Here is a 20074-nt window from a genome sequence, read left to right as displayed (position 1 = left end):
AATAAAAAATAAAAAAAAAATAAATTCAAGATTCAGATTTCATCAGTGAAATTTTCATGTTATGACGTGGGTAGAAAACCAAGAGCAACATGAAGAGAGAAAGTGAGAATGACCTCTGAAGGCAGCACTGACTCAAGAATTCTTAAGACCTTTTAATTCAGTATTTTAATAGGGGGAAGAGAAAGAATATGTGTGTGTGAGAGAGAGAGAGAGAGAGAGAGAGCGAGCGAGTGAGAGAGATGGAGTAGGTAGCCAAAAGTGGAAGAATGAGGCTCAGAGGAAGAGACATTTGTTCTGTATTTTATTTACTAAGAGAAAAAGATGTGAATGTGTTTACAGAGGAGACAGCTGACTCCTTTGGGGTGGGGTGGGGTTGCTAAGGTCCTGAAGATTCAGGACGGAGATGGGATTAACTGGTGAGACAGTGTGCCAGAGGGTCTGGGCTGCAAGGACAGGAGGCTCTGTGAAAAGGTCCGACCTTGAACAAGAAAAGCAACACCTTATCCCCTGAGAATGGGCGGAATGAGGAAAGGACGGATACCAAGGGAGATAGGTGTGGGTGCGGGCGGGGCAGGAAGCTGAGGCAGCCCGGCTGGGCGGCCTGAATCCGGCCTGCACCTGCCACAGCAGACAGTCCCTGGGAACAGAAGGGATCTGGGCTGGATGGTGACAGCTCCAGAAATGGCCCAAACTGGAGCTATCAGAGGGCTTCCCCACAAGGTAGCTGTACGCATGGATCACAGAAGGAATCTAGAGATTTCCATTCAGCTCTGATTTCTCAGGTAAAGAAAATGAGACCAGAGACGAAAACAGGCTCAAGAGCAGTTACGGGTGGCTCTCAAAATACAAGCTGGGGTTCTTAGCCTATGCCTCTCTCCACCTTTATAAAAATACACACAACCAATTTTTCCACCTCTCTCCCTGGCTCTCTCTTCCCTCATTCTTCTGCTCTGAACACATCACTTTTCTGAAAAGCCTTTCCTGGTCTCTCCCCCTTTCCTGTCCAAAGCAGATCCCATAAAAGCTGTTCTATGTCTCGCTTAATTTTCCTTTGTTGCACCTGGTTGAACAAGTTGAAAATCTGGTCGGCACACAGCTCAAGGCCTAGCATGGAGTTAGTGCTCAATAAATATGATGAATGAATTTATATTCCAAAGTATATGGTGTAGGAGTACAGGATTCTAGAATTTTATTTGCAAATTAAAGTTCTGCTTTTGTGGAGTTCCTGTCATGGCGCAGTGGTTAACAAATCCGACTAGGAGGCATGAGGTTGTGGGTTCGATCCCTGGCCTCGCTCAGTGGGTTAAGGATCCGGTGTTGCCGTGAGCTGTGGTGTAGGTTGCAGATGCGGCTCGGATCCCGTGTTGCTGTGGCTGTGGTGAAGGCCAGCGTCTACAGCTCGGATTAGACCCCTAGCCTGGGAACCTCCATGTGCCGCGGGAAGCAGCCCTAGAAAAGGCAAAGAGACAAAAAAAAAAAAAAAAAAAAAAAAGTTCTGCATTTGTAAGAAAAGACCACTCACTGTGGGCTGGCAAGAAGATGGATTTATATTTTCCGTATAGGTTGGGCCATATGAGAAATGCTCCATGCATACTTGTTGAGTGAATAAGGATTATGGCACTCCTGGAGTGCCAAAAAAAATATAATATTTTTCTTATATTTCCCTTAAGAAAAATAACAACATACCTTGCTTCCGAGCCACTGAAAATAATTTAAAGATACTACCTAAACATTAAAAAAAAAAAAACCTATTTTACATGTAAATTAAGATTTTCCAAACAATGTTGTTTAGAACAAGTATTAGAGTTCCTCAGTACTTTGTTAATAACCAATTTATAATGAAAATACTGATTACATGATTAAGGTAGCTTCTGGGATAATAAATAACTAGAAAACCCAATGTGTAATCCCTGAAGTTTCGTACTTTTGGAGTTCATTTAGTATAAGAGACACCATCTCTTATACTAAATGAACTCACCAATTTTTAGGACAGAAATTCATGCATGTGCAAACATTTAAAAATAGGAGTCTTCACCAATGAATCCCTACCCACCTTTCTCAGGAAAGGAAATTCGTGAACACATGCATGAAGATTAGTACCATAGAGCAGGCAAATATTTTTCCATGTCCCACCCAAAGCAAACAAATGAAAATAGAAACTTCAAGGACAATTATAAAACATCTCCAAATTTAAAGACACAGCATCCTTTTCTCCTTTGGGTTTCCCCTATACTTTTATCAGAAATAAATATTCCTGGGAGTTCCTGATGTGGCTCAGTGGTTAACGAATCCGACTAGGAACCACGAGGTTGCGGATTCGATCCCTGGCCTTGCTCAGTGGATTAAGGATCCGGGGTTGCCGTGAGCTGTGGTGTAGGTTGCAGACGTGGCTCGGATCCCACATTGCTGTGGCTGTGGTGTAGGCTGGTGGCTACAGCTCCAATTAGACCCCTATCCTGGAAACCTCCATATGCCACAGGAGTGGCCCTAGAAAAGGCAAAAAAACAAAAAAACAAAAAAAAAAAAGAAAGAAATATTCCTTAATCAGTCTCAACTGCGAAGTTCTAGCAGGAAAACATTTCTGCTCTTTTGATTGTGAGGTAATTAATTTTTTTCTTACACTTCTTTACTTTCAAAACTTAAGTTTTTTTTTTAAAAAAAGCACTGGCAGTGGTTTCAAATGTTTGTTGATTACAGATATTAAGAGACATTTAGTAAATCTACCTGGTCTAGCCCTTAGGATGCTTACATTCTAATGCTTTCATGGAAATTTTAATTTCCAATAGAGGTTATTATCCCTGTAAATAATTAAAATGGTTCAATGCTTAGGCATATATGGTGCCACAGTGTTGGCATAAAAATGCTTTGTCATAGTCATTTGAGAAAGTTATGGAGAACATGAGTTCCTGAGTTTTCAGGGAAGACTGATTTCAAATAGTCTATCCTGCTGTCCATCCAAATTGTCTTGCATTTTAGTAGAAGATTCGGTAACCACATCTCATACCAAAATTACCACCTGTCAGATAGATGATGGCTTGGTCTCCCCATAGTTGAACAACGAGAACTGTAACCTTTTCTAGGTATTTCTGAAGGTACGCACACAGTCCAGGGTTGGGTTCTGTATCTCTAATAACTGCTCCAGGGCTCAACTATCTTGTCATCGTGTAATTTTCTGACTCTTAAGATCTGTTGTGTTCACTCACACCCCTTCCTATTCCCTTTGCAATGAAAGTCCACTGGCAGAGCCTATGGAAGGTTCTGCATTCTCCCCCTTGCCTACACTCAGCCTCTACAGTACTTAGGAAGCTAAACTTTGGCATCTGTGAAAAGCAGAATGTGAACTTACTGAAAGGCAGACAGAGAGCTGACCAAGGGGAAATAATATTAGTACTTTAAATGTATTCGTATTTTCATTACATCAAAATTCTAGCATGCTTAATACAACTTAAAGGTGTATCAACGGTGGTGACATGGAACTATTGTTTTTTTCCCAGTTTTAAGATAAAATGTACACATGAGTATGCGGATACCTTAAATACTTAAAGCATTGTGAATCCATACAAGATAAGAAATAGGAAAAAGAAAAAACTGGTTTGAAAGAGTTTAAAACGAAACTTTATATAAATGTGTGTGTGCAGAGATCTAGACAAATAAACCAGATGGTAACGTAAAAAAAAAGTTTAAGATATGGAAAATGCTGAGTTGAAGTAAATTAATAAAACAGTGGAACCCAGCTCACCAAATTTGCAAAATGGGGAGGAGAAGAATTTCGGAAAGAGAGCGGCCCATTTAGGTGATGAACACCAGATGCCAAGTACAGCCCAGGGGAGACAAAGGTTATTCTAATTAGCTGCAGGGAAAAAGGAGAAAAGAACCAGGTACCAAAGGTGGGAAAGCCAAATAGCTCTTCCCAGCCTGGGCACGTGTCTCCCTGATTGCCCTGGGCGACTACCAGTCTAAGGACAAGGGAGACCCCTATCCTAGGCTCTGTCAGTGAACTGCCATCTAGAAGGGTCTAGTTCTCCAGGCCACCACATAAGAGTGGACAACCTGAAACACTGCTCTGGGCCCACAATCAGGCTGCGTTTCTCTAAGATAAGAAACAGACCCCTGGAGGAGTTCCCGTCATGTCACAGTGGTTAACAAATCCGACTAGGAACCATGAGGTTGCAGGTTTGATCCCTGGCCTTGCTCAGTGGGTTAAGGATCTGGCGTGGCTGTGAGCTGTGGTGTAGATCGCAGATGCGGCTCGGATCCTGCGTTGCTGTGGCTCTGACGTAGGCTGGTGGCTATAGCTCTGATTGGACCCCTAGCCTGGGAACCTCCATATGCCACAGGAGCGGCCCTAGAAAAGACGCACACACAAAAAAAGAAACAGACCCCTGAAACTGATACAACATGGTAAGTCAACTATATTCCAACAATTTTTTTAATAAAATGCTTTGTTTAGGATCCTAAAATTGAAAAACAAAGTGTTATAAAGAAAGAAAGAAAAAAAGAAACGGTCCCCAAAACACATTCTGAGAAAGGGGGCGCTAAAGGCGTAGGAGGGGAGCGTTCTGAAGACAGCTGTGGGAAGTCACTGATGTTACCAACAAATGAAAAGTATCCTTCAAGAGCAATGCCGGTTCCTTTAGGAAGTTCAGGATATTGGTGTGTTGTTGACCCTCATATTAAATCCAAATCCATTTCCCCAGCAGAGCCAATTAGCGGTGTAGCCCAGTGCCCTGACCTTGTTCTTATGCGGGTGAGGGTAGAAGGGGGCTGGTGGTGGAGGGCCAGCTCTGAGGACAAGCCCAGAGTGGGAGTCTTCCTCCTTCCCTGAATTTTAGTCCTGCCTCCTGCATCTGAAGTCTAACTAGTCTATGGACTGCTTTAAGGTGTGTTTTATAGTCTCTTGAGCATGAGGCTGGACACTGACTCTGAGTACATCATTTACTTGAGGAGACATATTTATTCACTGGACAGCCTAAAAAAAGCCAAGGTATTCACAGATAGAGTGGGCGCTGGAAGAGACTCCTCTTGCTGTAAAGGATTCCAGACTCAAAGGAGAGTTAGCACAGCCCTGGGTTCTAACCTTGGCCTTGCAATTAATTTAGGGTTATATAACTTTCGCCAAGCCATTAACCTCTCCGGGTCTCAGTTTTCTCATCTGTGAAATGGAGATGTTGAACTAAAGGACCTCTCAGGCCCTTTCTGGATCTAACACTGTGGAATGAATGTGGACTGTGCTCAAAAGGGGGTGACATTGTCAGGATGGAAGGATCAAGAGTTTTCATGAAAGAAATAGGGTAGTTTGCCCATTTTCTGCAACACCTGATTTCTCCGTCACAAAAAAAATCCAAGGTACAGACTGCAAATGCCCTTGGTGATCTCTGCCTCACAGATAAACACTGCTAGGAAGTTTTTCTTCTTGCTATTAAAAACGCTAATTATAACCGTTTTGCTATTGCTAAGTACCAATTATATTAAAACGGAACACTAAGTGCCTGTTTCTTTAACAAATTTAAAAGATTTAAGATTGTATCCTGGACATCTTTCCACCATGTCATCACATCTCATTTTTTTTTTCACAGTGCAGAGTACCGCACTGTACCTATAAATTGTATTTCATTTACCCCGTGTATACTGACAACAGATACACTGTTCTTATTTTTTCTTTTTGATCACAGACAGCACTGCAACAAAATTCCTTTGACGGAAAATGTAGTCATGAAACCTCTTCCCCTCTTATTTTCAATCCATCACCAGGTCCCGGTGATTTCACCTAATGTCTCAGGAATGGTTCACTTCCCTCTATCAAATTACCTCCACTTTATTCAAGTGGAGATTCAGCACCTCATGCAGCAGCCCCTTAGTTGCTCTCCTCTCTCTCTCTGTCCTCCTTCTGGTTTTCTCACCTGCAGCCAGGGATGCAAATCTTACTTCCCAGTTTATGACCTTAAGAGCTTCTCTCTGTTCCTAAGATCAAGACCAATGCCTTATAATGGTCCTATTGTTTCGAATGCACTTTGAGATACATCAGCATAGACAGTCTGGAATTTATGAGTCTGTGTTCCATCTGTACCCTAGGATGTAGATTAAATCAGTTACCCCAGTCAGGAATACACACAGGCCAGAGATGGTTATTAAGAATGGTATCGGAGGGCTATAACCCAGAGGTGGTTTCCTACGTGTTACATTAGCTTCCTTAGCTCCAATCAACACAAAGGCCTTGATTAAGGAGCAAATAAATATGAGAAGTTATTTTTCCCTGGTGAAATCAGTGTTGTGCAGGATATGTGGACTGGCTAGAGAGAGAACCGAAGCATCCCCACTCCTGCCGCAAACGGTGATCCAGTACCTGTGCCCTTCCCAGTGGTTTCCATGCACATTTGTGAAAAAAATGCCTAGTCTTGCTTAACCTCTTAGGTTAGCTGAACCCTGGCCCTTTGGAAGAGGGTCCCACTTGCCTCTAAGGAACTTCCCATGAAAGAGCTGGTTGGAGAAACTACAAGAACGGAACGGGGAACTTCAAGCTTTTGTCTCAGCACTTACAGCAGGATCATTTCGGTATGCAAATCAGTTCTGCTTTCTCAAAGAACTCCACTCTTTGTTTCCACACGTCTGGCCCTTGGCCTCCTCAAGGCTTCCCACTACCACAAACATGGAATGCATTTCCCCCCAAACTTCTTTACATGCCTGAGGTCCAGGGAGGATTTAAAACTACCCCGGACAAACATTTAAGGAGACCACTTTAGAGGAAGGAAAGTTATAATCTAGTTAGAAATTCTGGGGAAAGCCCATGTGTTTAAGTCTGAAGTTTCCTGTTATTTCGTGTGGCTCTTAGCCAAGGGAAAGCTGAGGTGAGCTGGGAGGAGAAACAGCGTTGTTTGAACACCTCCCCTACCCGGGCCGGCCTTCCATCCTCCACCCCACGGCCCCGCTCAGGTTCAAACTCCTCATTCACATTCCAGAAGGCCACACAGGCTGAGTCAGATTTATTAAGCAGGTACTCAGTGCAGAGCCATGTAGCTTTACTGATAAGGAAACTGAAACCCAGGGAGGTTCGGGGAAATGCAGAGTCAGGACACAAAGTTGATGAGAGAGAGTCCAGCTCTCATTCCATCTCCCCTGGGAGAGCCAGGCCTGACTCTAAGGGGGTCCCAGCACTTTTTTTCTTCCTGGACACTCACTTCCTAGAGAAGCACGGTTGACCTGATGGCTTAGTGACAGAAGAAAATACAACCCCACCCTGGATTTCTTTTCAAAGGGCTCCCATAAACTAAATGGTTGGTAAGCACCTGCAAACAGAGGGAGTAGAGACATCTAATGGCACCAAACATGCATATGCTGCTGTCACCTGCGATGGAGAGGATGGTTCTGACCATTTCTGCGTCTCACACAGTCACACCTGCCCATGGAGCCCCACAGGGCAGCCGGGAAGCAAATTCTGGAGTTTTTGTTTGCTTGTTTGGCCTTTTCTTTTTCTATAAATAACTCTTACAGGACAATCGCTTGTCCCCTGTTGCAATTTCAGTAATTTCCTTTCCTCCAAAGCTAGTTTAATGTTTTTGTTTGTTTGTTGGGTTTTTATTTTTTTTGGATTACATGTAGGTCACACTCCTTTTGCCCCATTAAACCTTTGATTGTAGGCAGGGTATTACAAAAACAACCCTCTGGCTCTCTCCACACCAGCGGGCTGTGACTTCTCCGCACCCTTGTTTTCAGGCTCCCTCTTCAGAGCACACAGTTTTGCCGGTGCTTCAGGACCAGGAAACACTTGCCTTTTGGCTTTGAGAAGAGAAAGTGTTGCATCAACAGCAGAGGCTGAACTCACTTTGTGGAGAGAGTGGAGGCAGGGGTCGGGTCAGGCCCCCATCAGTGGTCTTCTGGGGCTGGGCCTCTGCCTGGGCTGCCGTGTGTCTCTGAAATTTTTATCTGATCCCGTCCTCGAACACTTGGCTTCCTTCATCAAAACCAAATCCCAGCGAGGATCATAAAAACTTGTCCCATCAAGTTTAAAAGAGAATGCGGAGACACTGTACTTTGTAAACTGAATCTTGACGGTCTGGTCAATTAACTCTGTTTTATGATTCCCTTTAGAAATGACGGTAGCAGTAAATGCATCTTGTTCCATGCTAGATGGCTAGCAAACCAGGACTCCAACCCAGGTCACCTTGACTCTGGGCACTCCTAGCCTCCCCACGCTGCTCATTAGAGGCTGGCAAATACAACAATAGGGGAAGGAACGGCTTTGAAGTTGTTTAGTCAAAGACTGCACGACTGGGGGTTAGAAACAAGGGGTCCGGCCCTAGTTTGGCCTCCCAGTTGTGAGGTATCTCTGAACCAGCCCCCTTCTCTCTCCAGGCCTCTCATTTCTCATCCATAAAATGAGGTGTTTGGCTCAGGGAAGACCCATTCCAGGCCAGGATTCTCTAATCCACAGATATTTCACAAGCCTCCGCTAAGCTGCTTAAGAAATACGCTTAAACATTGATTTATAAAAAAAATCAAAATCTTTTTATTGCTCAAAGAATCAAAGGAAAAGGCAGCAAAATAATTCCTATCATTTAAAATACAAAGCATGGTTTGTTGCTATTAGAATCAGCATATGGATTCAATGAAATAAGAACATCAAGCAGGGGAGGAAATCAGTTTTTATGAGACATTTTCAAGTTTCCATGAAATAGTTACTTCAAAATCACCAGTATAAATTTTTAAAGTATCTGAGTTTGATGCAGTGTCTATGGGGGAAAAAATAAACCAAAACTTAAGACTGATCAGATTGATAATTTCCTTCAAAGACCAGGTATAACACGTGCAGAGTGCTTCAATGGGTAGAAGATTGGGCTTGGAGTCAGTAGCCCTGGGTTCAAACCTGGTGACATGCTAAGTCTCCGTGTCCTACCCTGTGAAAGGGACACAATAATCCTACCTGTATAAATGTCACAGGGCAGGTGGGAAGGTCTAATGAACTAAGTTTCATTATAACCAATTACCTGCCAAAAATATTTCTCACTATGTATATGAAATTTACATGGGCATGCAGATTTGCAATTTTAACTTTTGGTTTGTTTGTTTTAGGGCTACATCTACAGTATATGGGGGTTCCCAGGCTAGGGGTTGAGTCAGAGCTGCAGCTACCAGCCTACATCACAGCCACAGCAATACAGGATCCGAGCCCCCATCTGCGACCTACACCACAGCCCTCGGCAATGCCAGATCCTTAACCCAATAAGCAAGGCCAGGGATCACACCCGCATCCTCAGGGATACTAGTCAGGTTCTTAAACCCACTGAGTTACAACAGGAACGCCCTCCCTTTAAGTTTTATTGAAGTATAGTTAATTTACAAGGTTGTGATAATTTCTGCTGAACAACAAAGTGACCCAGTCATACATATACACATATCCATTCTGTCTCAGATTCTTTTCCCACATAGATTATCATCACAGAATACTGGGTAGAGTTCTCTGTGCTCACAGTGGCTCCCCAGTCCCCATTGGCCAATCATTCCATATACCTCATTGTGCACATGCCAGTCCCTAAACCCTAGTTGATCTCTCCCACCCCACCGCACCCCACCCCAAGGAATTTTAACATTTGAATTGCCTCTTAGTAAAACTTGAAAAACCACTACAATTCAAAAGAATGGGGAAAGCTGCCTGAAAACAAAACCCCCAAACCACCACTACCAAAAAGCATCTTCTTTTTCAGTACTAAAGAATGCAAGATAACTCCCCAACCTAAAGTTTGGGAAGCACAATCCAGAGCTTGGCAGTCCAGAACCATTTTCACTTCCTCTTTCATCCCTTAGAATCCAATTTGGCAATAAGTCCTGTGGGTGGTGCTTTGAAATGCCTCCCAGATCGGCCCTTTCTCCTCCGGTTCCGCCATCCCTGCCGCAGCCTGCACTCTCCCCAGGGCACACCTCACAACTGGGGCTCATGGCCGGCAGGCTCTCCAGGCCAACCTCAGGGCGACTGGCTTATCCTTCCTCAAAGGCAGACATCTCCAGGGTCCACGGTGATTCCATTGGTCTTGCCCTATTCCCTCTTCTCCAAAAACACACCCCTTCTCTAGTCCGGGAATTCCTTCACCTGCCCAGACTCCAGCCTCAGGGCCTTTGCTCTTGCCCTTCTTTCTGCCTAGCATGCCCTTCCACCAGCTTATCTTACAACAAATCAACCCCCCCATCCCTTTGGTGCAATGCTCCTCAGCCTTTACTGTGCTTATGAATCATCTGAGGATCTTGTTAAAATGCAGAGTCTGATTCGACAGATCTAAGATGGGGGCAAAACTCTGCAACTCTAACCAGAGCCCAGGTTGGTCCATGGATTCCACTTGGAGGAGCAAAATCTACTGGCTCAGAGGGGGAAAAAAAAGCAGGGAGGGGGTAGTTGTTGGTGACAGCTAGGGGTTTGAATGCAGTCTTTATCAGGCAAGCAACTTCCTCTGTATAGTGGGACTATTACCCATTTTCTCTAAATGATAGGAGGATCTTTTGAGATAGTTATAAATTGATACCATCCTTTTCAAATCTTTCCCTTGGCTCCCCCAATTCAACACTTGTCCCCTATTATGCTTCACTGATAATCCAGTTTATGTCTCTTTACTCTTTTACTCTGAATCTTATCTGACTTTATTTCTTTTAGAAGACAAATCAAGGAAAGGATTCTTTTTTTTTTTTGTCTTTTTGCTATTTCTTCGGCCGCTCCTGCGGCATATGGAGATTCCCAGGCTAGGGGTCGAATTGGAACTGTAGCCGCCAGCCTACGCCAGAGCCACAGCAACGCGGGATCCGAGCCGAATCTGCAACCTATACCACAGCTCACGGCAATGCCGGATCGTTAACCCACTGAGCAAGGGCAGGGACCGAACCCGTGACCTCATGGTTCCTAGTTGGATTCGTTAACCACTGCACCACGACGGGAACTCCAAGGAAAGGATTCTTAAATTTTGTTCATACAAAACCTGAGCTTATGCCAATACCATCCTTCTGTGCAGCATCCTCCAGAGAGGCACAGAGGCAGAGTGCAGTTACAGACATGGGCTTTGGGTCAGATCTGAGCTCCAATGCTGGTTCCATCATTCACCAGCTGCATCTCCTGCCTAAGGTGAACGAACATGTCTGGGTTTCAATTACCTCACCTGTAAAGCAAGAATTCTGCCTTAATCCCTAGTGGTGATGTGAGAACTGGAGAAGTTCTATTTTGGGGTAGTTTGTTATTCTGCAATAGATAACTGATTCTGTACATATAAGTAATTTCTCCATGCTTAGTGGTTATTACAATATTTTAGGGACTTCCTCTGGTGGCTCAGCAGGTTAAGGATCTGGCGTTGTCACTGTTGTGGCTAAGGTCACTGCTCTGGCACAGGTTTCATCCCTGGCACAGGAGCATGCCATGGGTGCAACCAACCAACAAACAGATACAATGTCAACAGACAATGAATTATCTTTCTTTTTTTTTTCTTTTTTTTTTTTTTTTTTGTCTTTTTGCCATTTCTTGGGCTGCTCTTGCGGCACTTGGAGGTTCCCAGGCTAGGGGTCGAATCGGAGCTGTAGCCACCAGCCTACGCCAGAGCCACCGCAACACGGGATCTGAGCTGCGTCTGCAACCTACACCACAGCTCATGGCAACACCAGATCTTTAACCCACTGAGCAAAGCCAGGGACCGAACCCGCAACCTCATGGTTCCTAGTCGGATTCGCTAACCACTGAGCCACGATGGGAACTCCTGAATTTTCCATCGCACTAAAATTTCTACTTTTTGGTCAGTAGTAAGAAGACGGCTGAACTGGAAATTGGGATTCATAGATACCAGTCCCAGCTTTTCCAGTTGGCAGCCATATGACTTTGGAAACATCATTTGACCTCTTTGAGCCTGTTTCCTTATCTGTAAACTAAGGTGGTTAGACCAATTAATTTTTAAGGTTATTTCTAGCTCTAAAAAGAAGTGAGGAGTTCCCGTCGTGGCACAGTGGTTAACGAATCCGACTAGGAACCATGAGGTCACGGGTTCGGTCCCTGCCCTTGCTCAGTGGGTTAAGGATCCGGCGTTGCCGTGAGCTGTGGTGTAGGTTGCAGACGCGGCTCGGTCGGATCCTGCGTTGCTGTGGCTCTGGCGTAGGCCGGTGGCTACAGCTTCGATTCAACCCCTAGCCTGGGAACCTCCATATGCCACGGGAGTGGCCCAAGAAATAGCAACAACAAAAGACAAAAAGACAAAAGACCAAAAAAAAAAAAAAAAGAACTGAGGATCCATTTTTCCAACACGCAATACTTATTTCCTTGCTAACAGATAGTTCTAAATCTAACTTTTCCTTTCTTGCAGACTTAGCATTTAATCACAGTCAACCCTCTCGGCTGTGTTCACTGTTCAGCCTTTGGTTGTGACCACGACTCATGCTTATCCTAATGCCCACGCTCTGAACCTATAAGGTGGACCTCCCTGTTGTGGAAAAAGAACCCAGAGAGCCAAGCACATTAAGAATCAAAAGATGAATAATGCCATGTTCGTTTTAGTGAAAATCAAAGTATGCGGCTCTTTAACAACTCTTTGCAGGTGCAGGTGGACTTCTTTTATTCCTTTCTAGGTTGCAATAAAGATTCTGGAGGACTGAGGTTGCACAGTCCGATTACTGAATAAGGAGCATCCTGTTTTACAGCCTTAAAGCGCAAATCAAATCTGCATTTATCACACATATATGACCCAAGATATGTAGTAAGTTATCAAATGGGGGGAGAAAGGAAAAACACCAAAATTTTAAAAGTTTCAAAATTCTTGCGTGTAGAGATTGACTCTAGAACAAATAAGTGAATTACAAAGATATCCAAATACATGTTGTATTAAAAAGCGATATATGTGATGATATATATATACACACACATATTCTTCTCTCCCAGGCATTCAGTGCTTCTCGCAGCACACTGGTTCATGCTCTAATGCTGCATCTGCCAATGGAAGATAGTCTTCCCTGAAACATACAGCAGGCCATGTTGTGGCCAACTTTAAAAAAAAAAAAAAAGGCTGTTCTTTTGCCCACTTCCGTTCCTGCTACACCATCAAAAGTCAGGGTATTATTATTCCTGGGAGGAATTAAGCTAAATCAGAGAATGTGTGCATAATATGAGGGCAATGATTTACCTGATCTTTGCCTTCAGATAGATATATATGTAAGTCGACAGAGAGAAGCACCAGGTTGTTGAAAGTATGAAGAATAACCCTGGCTCCTTCTTTATCAAAAAAATTTTTTTTTTCTGGGATGGAAACAAACTACGTGGGCTCCTAGAAAAGCTACAGTCAGTAGGGCCAGCATGGCAGTGAAATGTGCCTTATAGTTATCGACCTGGAATAGATATGTAATTATTTCAGAGCCTGGAGTCACCTAATATTTTCTGTGAGTTCATATTGTAAACACCTTTGCCTAAGCATTTTTTCAGTCAATCCACTTCTCTCTCTCCTCTCGTGGGGATGTGCCATAGCAGCTGCCTTGCCTGTATCTTCTTCACTTTATTCTTCTTACTGCACCTGGAATGAACTTTCTAGAATACAGATCTGCTCTGCTTAAAATCCTCCAATGGTTTCTCTGAAGACTATAAGACCCTTGAAGGCAAGGACTACGTCCCTAGCACCTGGCCAGGTGTCTACAAACATGCTGTCTCTGAGGCCATTTAATTTAGGGTTCCATTTAGTTTCAGAGGCACTTGAACATGGACTAGGACAGAGGTCACTGCCTGTGGTAATCAGAGACATGGTAGTCCTTTTGCTTTAGGTTAACAGTACTCACTGCAGCTCAGGATAGCATTTTCTAAATGACATTGAGTATTTTGAGTTCTTTTAAATCTCTGCTTGAGGATACACATTCCCCTGATGGGTGTATTATAACCACATTTTAGGATAGGGTCATTTTGATGATATATGGTCCTTTTGAACATTGCAATTGCTATGGGACCATGATATACTAAGGTGACAGGGGTGTGAGTAGACAAAAGATTTCATTTTCATTTCTTTTATTTTTTTTAGGGCCGCACCCATGGCATATGGAGGTTCCCAGGCTAGGGGTTGAATCGGAGTTGCAGCTCCCAGCCTACACCACAGCCACAGCAAGGTGGGATCCGAGCTGCACCTGGGACCTAAACCACAGCTCATGGCAAGGCCTGATCCTTAACCCATTAGGTGAGGTAGGGATCGAACCTGTGTCTTCATGGATACTAGTCAGATTCGTTTCTGCTGAGCCACAATGGGAACTCCCTCATTTTCTTATTATTCTTAGCATTATTTTTAAAAAGCATATAATGAGGTAATCAGTCTGACCAGCAGACAGATGAAGGCTCAGGTCTGCCTTCTCCTAGCATGAGCCTATCAACTCTTTTCTAAATAACCATTAGATTGATTATTGGGTGCAGTAATTCTACCTGCACCCAATAATCAATCTAATGTCCTGAAGAAGAAGAAGAAATAGAAATGCAGGAGCTAGATACTGTCTTACCAAGAGCCAAAGAGAATCAAGATTCTGAGTTATTGAAAAAACTGTGGAACTAGAGGAATTTGAAATGAACAGTTCAGGTGGAGGAAACCCAGCTACTACTGAGAGGTTGGTATTCAATTTCTTGGAAACTGGAGTTCATTCCTGGAAGCACAGTCAATGGGCTCTTTGGGCACCAAGGGCAGGGCAGTTCCTGGAGCAAACAGGGCAGTACTGCTCTGCCCTTGGGCTGACACTAGATTGTGGCCAGCACTTGGCATGGTTGTTTTCAGGCTCAGACTGGGACTAGGTAGGAAGTCAGGGGGATCGTCCCATTTCTAGGTTAATGAACGTATTTAGTTGACATGCAAGTTATTGCTCTGCTTTGAGTTCCAAACATGCAAAACCTCTTAGAACATAGCTAAGATGGGCCACCTTGATCTTCGGATGTCATTATATATCTAAATCTTGAAAACCTTTGAGGGCCAGGCCCTGGGGCCAGATGCCATGAGGTAGGTGCTTATCACATACTTGCTGAATCAAAGAACTGGTTTGGGATGGACACAGAACTAGCAAAAGAGATAAAGACTGAAACCCTACTTCTATCAGTGTCTGCTTCATTTTACCTCTGCGATCAAGGGAGCTTCCTACAACTGACTCTTCACACTTTAGAGAAACACAAACAACTCCAGAACTCAGAGCTGTGTTATTGTTTCAGTGATAGGCTTCACAACTGAACTGTTCTATAGATATGGGTTTAACATCTGGCTCCTTAAAATAGTGTTAACTGGGGGATTAAATGTGGGAATAAGTGGCAAATCCAGAATCTATTGTCTTTAAAAGCAGCAACCCACTTTCCATTTCTTTCTCATTCAACTCTCAGATGTTTCTTAAATAGCTTGTTTACAACTACCCAGGAACATGCATAAGCTAGGGTGAGAAGTGAGAAAATAACCACTCTATTCTTTAATGATTTGAACCACCTCATGGAACACCGACTTCTAAATTCACTGGGCAAACATCTATACTGCAATGGAAAATATAATGTACTAAATTGCTAATAGGAGTTTTTGTTTTGTTTTTAAGGTTAATCACAGTGCTGGAGGAAGAAAAAAAAAAACCCAAACATTGATTTCTGTCTTGTATCACTAGAAAAACTGCTCAGTGGTGGCTTGTGAAAAATCTCACCTCATCCGGACTGCCAAGGTCAATGAGACCCAAGTAATCGACCTGGGAGATGCTTGCCTAATTATCAAACATTCTGCAAACATTTTGTGAACATTTAACCGTTTGCACCTGGACCCCTCCTTCAATCCATGCGGCTTCCTAGGGCTGCACCCTCTCCTCTCCACCACCCAGGGCGCCAACACCCCAAAGGGGCAAATCCTGGGACCCAAGGACATTTCAAAGAAACAGCGGCGGTCACCTTCCATTTCAGTTTTACTTAAAAACACTCAGATGTTTAAAAATAGGGGAAGAGGAGGGCTCAGAAATAAGAGGAAAATCTTTCGCAGTTTTTCCAATTCAAGTTCTCAGGCACCGTTGAAAGTTCATTAATTAGAGATTTAAAGACAGAAGTGTTTCATATACCAATCAGATGCCAAGCTTTGCAAACTGTCTTTGTCTTTAGTTGGGGGAAGTTTGTAAAAGTCCCCCCATCCACCCCATTCTGGAGTTTGCTTCTCTTTCCGCGCCTTTGTTGAACGACCTGACTTTCCCGAAGCAACCAAACCGAGAACTGCCTCACCCGCCCTCTTTTTTTTTCTCCCCCGGCAAAAGGAAATAAATAAAAATGCCCCGCGAGAGAAGTGGGAGAAATCATGCCACAAAGCCAAGTTCCGCGGGAGTCGAGCCCCCGTGTTGCCCGCGGCGGGGCCGGGAGCGCGGGGCGGGAGAAGGTCCCTACCTGGGGCCGGGCAGCAGCGGCGGTGTCGCGGCGCCCATGACTTCGCCGGCTTCGGGCGGCCGCGCGGGGAAACGCCAGCGGCTCAGCAGCGCCTGGACCCGCCGAGCTCGCTGCGGCCGCCCCGGCGCTGTCATTGGACCGATGAGTCACGTGGTCTGGCCGGCGGGCGAGCCCCTCCGGCCGGCGCAACCCCTCACCTGCGCGCCCCGCTTCGCGCAGAGGCCCCGGGAGCGCGACAGCAGACTTCCCGAGCCCGGACTGGGCTGCAGGACGCACCGGAGAAGAAAATCCCGGAGTTCGGCCTCTGATCCCCGATACTCAGGCTGCCAGGCAGCCGGCGCCGCGAAACTTTGGTGCCGGCTTTTCCGCCGTGCTGCTGGGAGAGGGGAGCTTCCTCAGATTCGGCGTGAGTCAGGGAGGTACGTAAATGCACTCCCTGGCGAAGAGACCTCCCCTCGTCCCCCGTGAACTTGGGGTTTGTTTCCTTCCCGGTTCTGGCCATAGCCGCTTACACCTGGTGTGTGCAGTTCGCCTGCTTTTTATGGGATAGATGGGAAAGAGCGCAGACGCTACTGGGGCGAGAATTCCCAGGGAAGTTGCACACACTCATCTGCACCCTCAGGACCGCAGTGGGAGTTCAATGATGTGCTTTCCTGCCCCCACCTTCCCTTTCTGTGCCTGGGGTGTTGGAACTTTGGCTGTCACACTCCGTCCACCGTCCTGAGCTCCACGGCCGTGCTTGCTGCAATCCGTGCATCTAAGCTTGGTTGCTTTACTTTAAAATAGTATTTAAGGGTTGGAAAGTTTATTCACCTGTGCTCCAAAGTGCGTCGGTGTTGGTCTTGACAGGAGAATGTGTTAAGCAACGGCGCCACCTAGCTCGTCGTCTTCTCTCTTTCCCCTTCATTCATTCGGGGAGAGTCAGGATAAAACAGAATGCTGGAGAAGCAACAGACAGAATACTATTTAAAGATGAACACACTGCCCTCAGCTCTTAATGTGTCCACTCTAGTGATTCTAGCGCCATTTACACGACGACATTTCCCACGCTTTATGGGGGGAAACTCATGTTTTGAGATTCTTCCCACTTGTGTAGTAGCAGCATGCTTTAAAAATGATAGATTTATGAGGGACATTAAATGCTCTTTTACATCACTTTCTGATAAAAACTCTTTATCCCAGTAAAGGACCGTCCTAACTTCTAGCCCACGCTTAAGTAATGTCCACAGGATACTGATTACATTTATCGGTTAGATTATTCTAACCAAAAAGACTGGTATTTATCTTGGGTTTTAAAGTATAGTTCCCAGACTAGCAGAATCAGCATTATTTGGAGGAATTTAGCAAAAATGCAGATTCTTGGGCTCCACCCCAGACATTTGGATTCAGAGCTGGTGGAGCCAGGGAGGGTGAAGTAACTTGTATTTAAACAAATGATGTACATTCCAGTTTGAGAACCACCATCCTGAGTCTGCTCAAGCAGCTGGCTAAATTCCACTCATTTGTTAAAGGTTGGGATTCTGTAAAGTCAGAGGTGGTGGTGTTACTGGTAACCTCAAATTACCAGTGTTACATAATATGTCATGTTGACACACTGAAACCTCTGATGTGTCTATACAGAGTGTCATCTGTACTTTATGCAGATCACATGGAATGCCAAAAAACGTGGAGACCCTCATGAAAAATACAGAAGAAAAACCTATGGTTTCTTCATGCATATAGAAACGAAACACCATGATTCACTTAGTATTTTGGGTATGTTTATGTTTTCATTGGCATATAAATTATTCTCCACTGATGAGTCATGGAAGAGAGGAAAGCTAATTTGAGTGGATTTGTCCGTATAGTTCTAAATTTGTCAATATATTTCTAAAGAAGAGACAACAAACTTTTAAAAAAGGTTATGATGTTGGCTTACATTTTAAACCAAAAGGCACTGTATTAGGCGTTTTAGGATTTTGAGAAAGAGGTAACTGGTTGGATTCTTCATCTTTAGCTCAGATTCCCCATTGGATGGACACTATATTTCCAATTGCCTGCGTGGATATCTTAACCTTTAAACTCTTTGGGTTCAGGTTTATTATTTCCCTCATTTTCATCCCTAAACCTATTCATTTTACTTTTGCAACTCTATACTCTCCACCCAACTTCAACTGGAACTGGAATTATTTGTTTCCCTTCTCTTTCATCTCTTTCCTCTATCAGTGAAGTCCTGAAGTCATCCTTCTTAGCCATTGCATTGCCACTGCCCTAAGATCAAGTTCTTACATTCTCTAGCTCAGATCTCTGCAATGGTCTCTTTTCTGGTCCCCCAGATTCTAGTCCCTTCCCTCTCTAATCAATCTCACATAGTACTGCCCCAGTCTTTCTGAAATGCCATTTCAACCAGGTCTTTCACCTTCTCAAACATTTTTTTCATGACTCCCTATTGGCTACTGAATAAAGTTTAAAGTCCCTACATAGCATGTGAAGTCGTCCAAATAGCCCCTGGCCCTCTCTGGTTTTGTTCACACAGTTTCCTCCATCTGAAATGTCTTTCTGACGTTCTGACAGCTAAGTCCTATTTATCCTTCAAGCCTCTGGCTCTCTGTCATCTCTTGGCCATCCTTTTTGATTCCCAGTTAGAGTTAATTGCTCTTCTGCAATGTATCCTCAGTACCTGGCTGTCACTTTAACAACAACAACAAAAAAATCCATCTATCTTACATCTAGTTTAGTCATGCCTGCTTTAAATTGTAGGATTCTGGAGGGCAAGGGTTATTATGCATAACAAATTTTCAAATCATCTTAGGCATAGCATAATGCCTTGGACAAAACAGGCACAGTGTTGTGTTCTTGCCCCTAGGAAAGAAGGCATTTAATTAAACAACAAACTCCATGTATGTGAAATGCTTTTATGCAGATACTAATGATCTACTCCTCTACAATTTCTCTGAGAACCAAAAGAGAAGAAAATTTAAACTTCAACCTAAGGAATTTAGATTAGAATCCAAGAATGGATTCCCCTGCGTGGGTAATGGAATTGCTTTCAATGAGCGTAAGTTTTACGCAGGAGATGAGACCCAACAGATGATTTCAACTTTCTTCAGATCTGATTTTGTTTCTCAGGGGATGATTGTTTGGTGAAACTAGATACAAAGTTTCACCCATTTATTTCCTAGTTATCATCACTTCAGCTCTCCATTGCCTCTTTTTTTTTTTTTTTTTTTTTTTTTTTAGTTTTTTCTTCGTATGCACGTGGAGAATTCTCAGATCCCAGCGGCAAGAAGTGGGGGTTAGGGGAGAGATGCATATGGGAAGCTTCCCTCTTGGTCCTGCCCTCTCACCTGAAGGCAGTTCCCACTGCTGCCCCAAGCCCCAGAGGGAAGTACACAGCCCTCGCACTTACACACAGAGCTTGTTTCCTCTTTTTTTCTGTTAAGACTGTGAAATCCTAGAAGGTATAAACTATTTTATTAGCCTTTGTATTCCTGGCAAAATGCATGGCCAAGTAAATATTTGCTGAGTGAATACTTCAGCTGTAGTGGTTATGGTTATACCTGAAAATCCTGGGAGTTTGCAAAGACCTCCAGTGATCTTCAGAGCTTAGCCTGGCCTCTAATTAGCAAATTAGAGAGTATCTTATAGGTCATTATCAGTGCCTCCTGAATACTCAATGCTTTATTTTTATGCACCTTGAGAAGATAACAAAAAAGGCGTCGGTGGTGTATTGAAATC

At 44.0% G+C, this 20074-nt stretch overlaps 1 protein-coding gene across 2 annotated transcripts in view; it reads right to left on the bottom strand.

Moving 5' to 3' along the window:
* Nucleotides 1-16612, bottom strand: part of C8H4orf19 (chromosome 8 C4orf19 homolog) — a 90280-nt gene extending 73668 nt beyond the window's left edge. The window contains exon 1 of one of the 2 annotated variants that reach the window (XM_021101097.1): nt 16358-16612. The gene's annotated coding sequence lies outside the window, so the exon portion shown is untranslated. The remainder of the gene's footprint in view (nt 1-16357) is intronic. The other variant, XM_021101098.1, reaches the window with a different exon arrangement.

The sequence above is a fragment of the Sus scrofa genome, chromosome 8 (genome assembly GCF_000003025.6).
Source record: "Sus scrofa isolate TJ Tabasco breed Duroc chromosome 8, Sscrofa11.1, whole genome shotgun sequence".
In the NCBI taxonomy this organism is placed as follows: Eukaryota; Metazoa; Chordata; class Mammalia; order Artiodactyla; family Suidae; genus Sus; species Sus scrofa.
The sequence above is the reverse complement of the archived record's forward strand: the minus strand, read 5'-3'. Positions and strand labels throughout refer to the sequence as shown.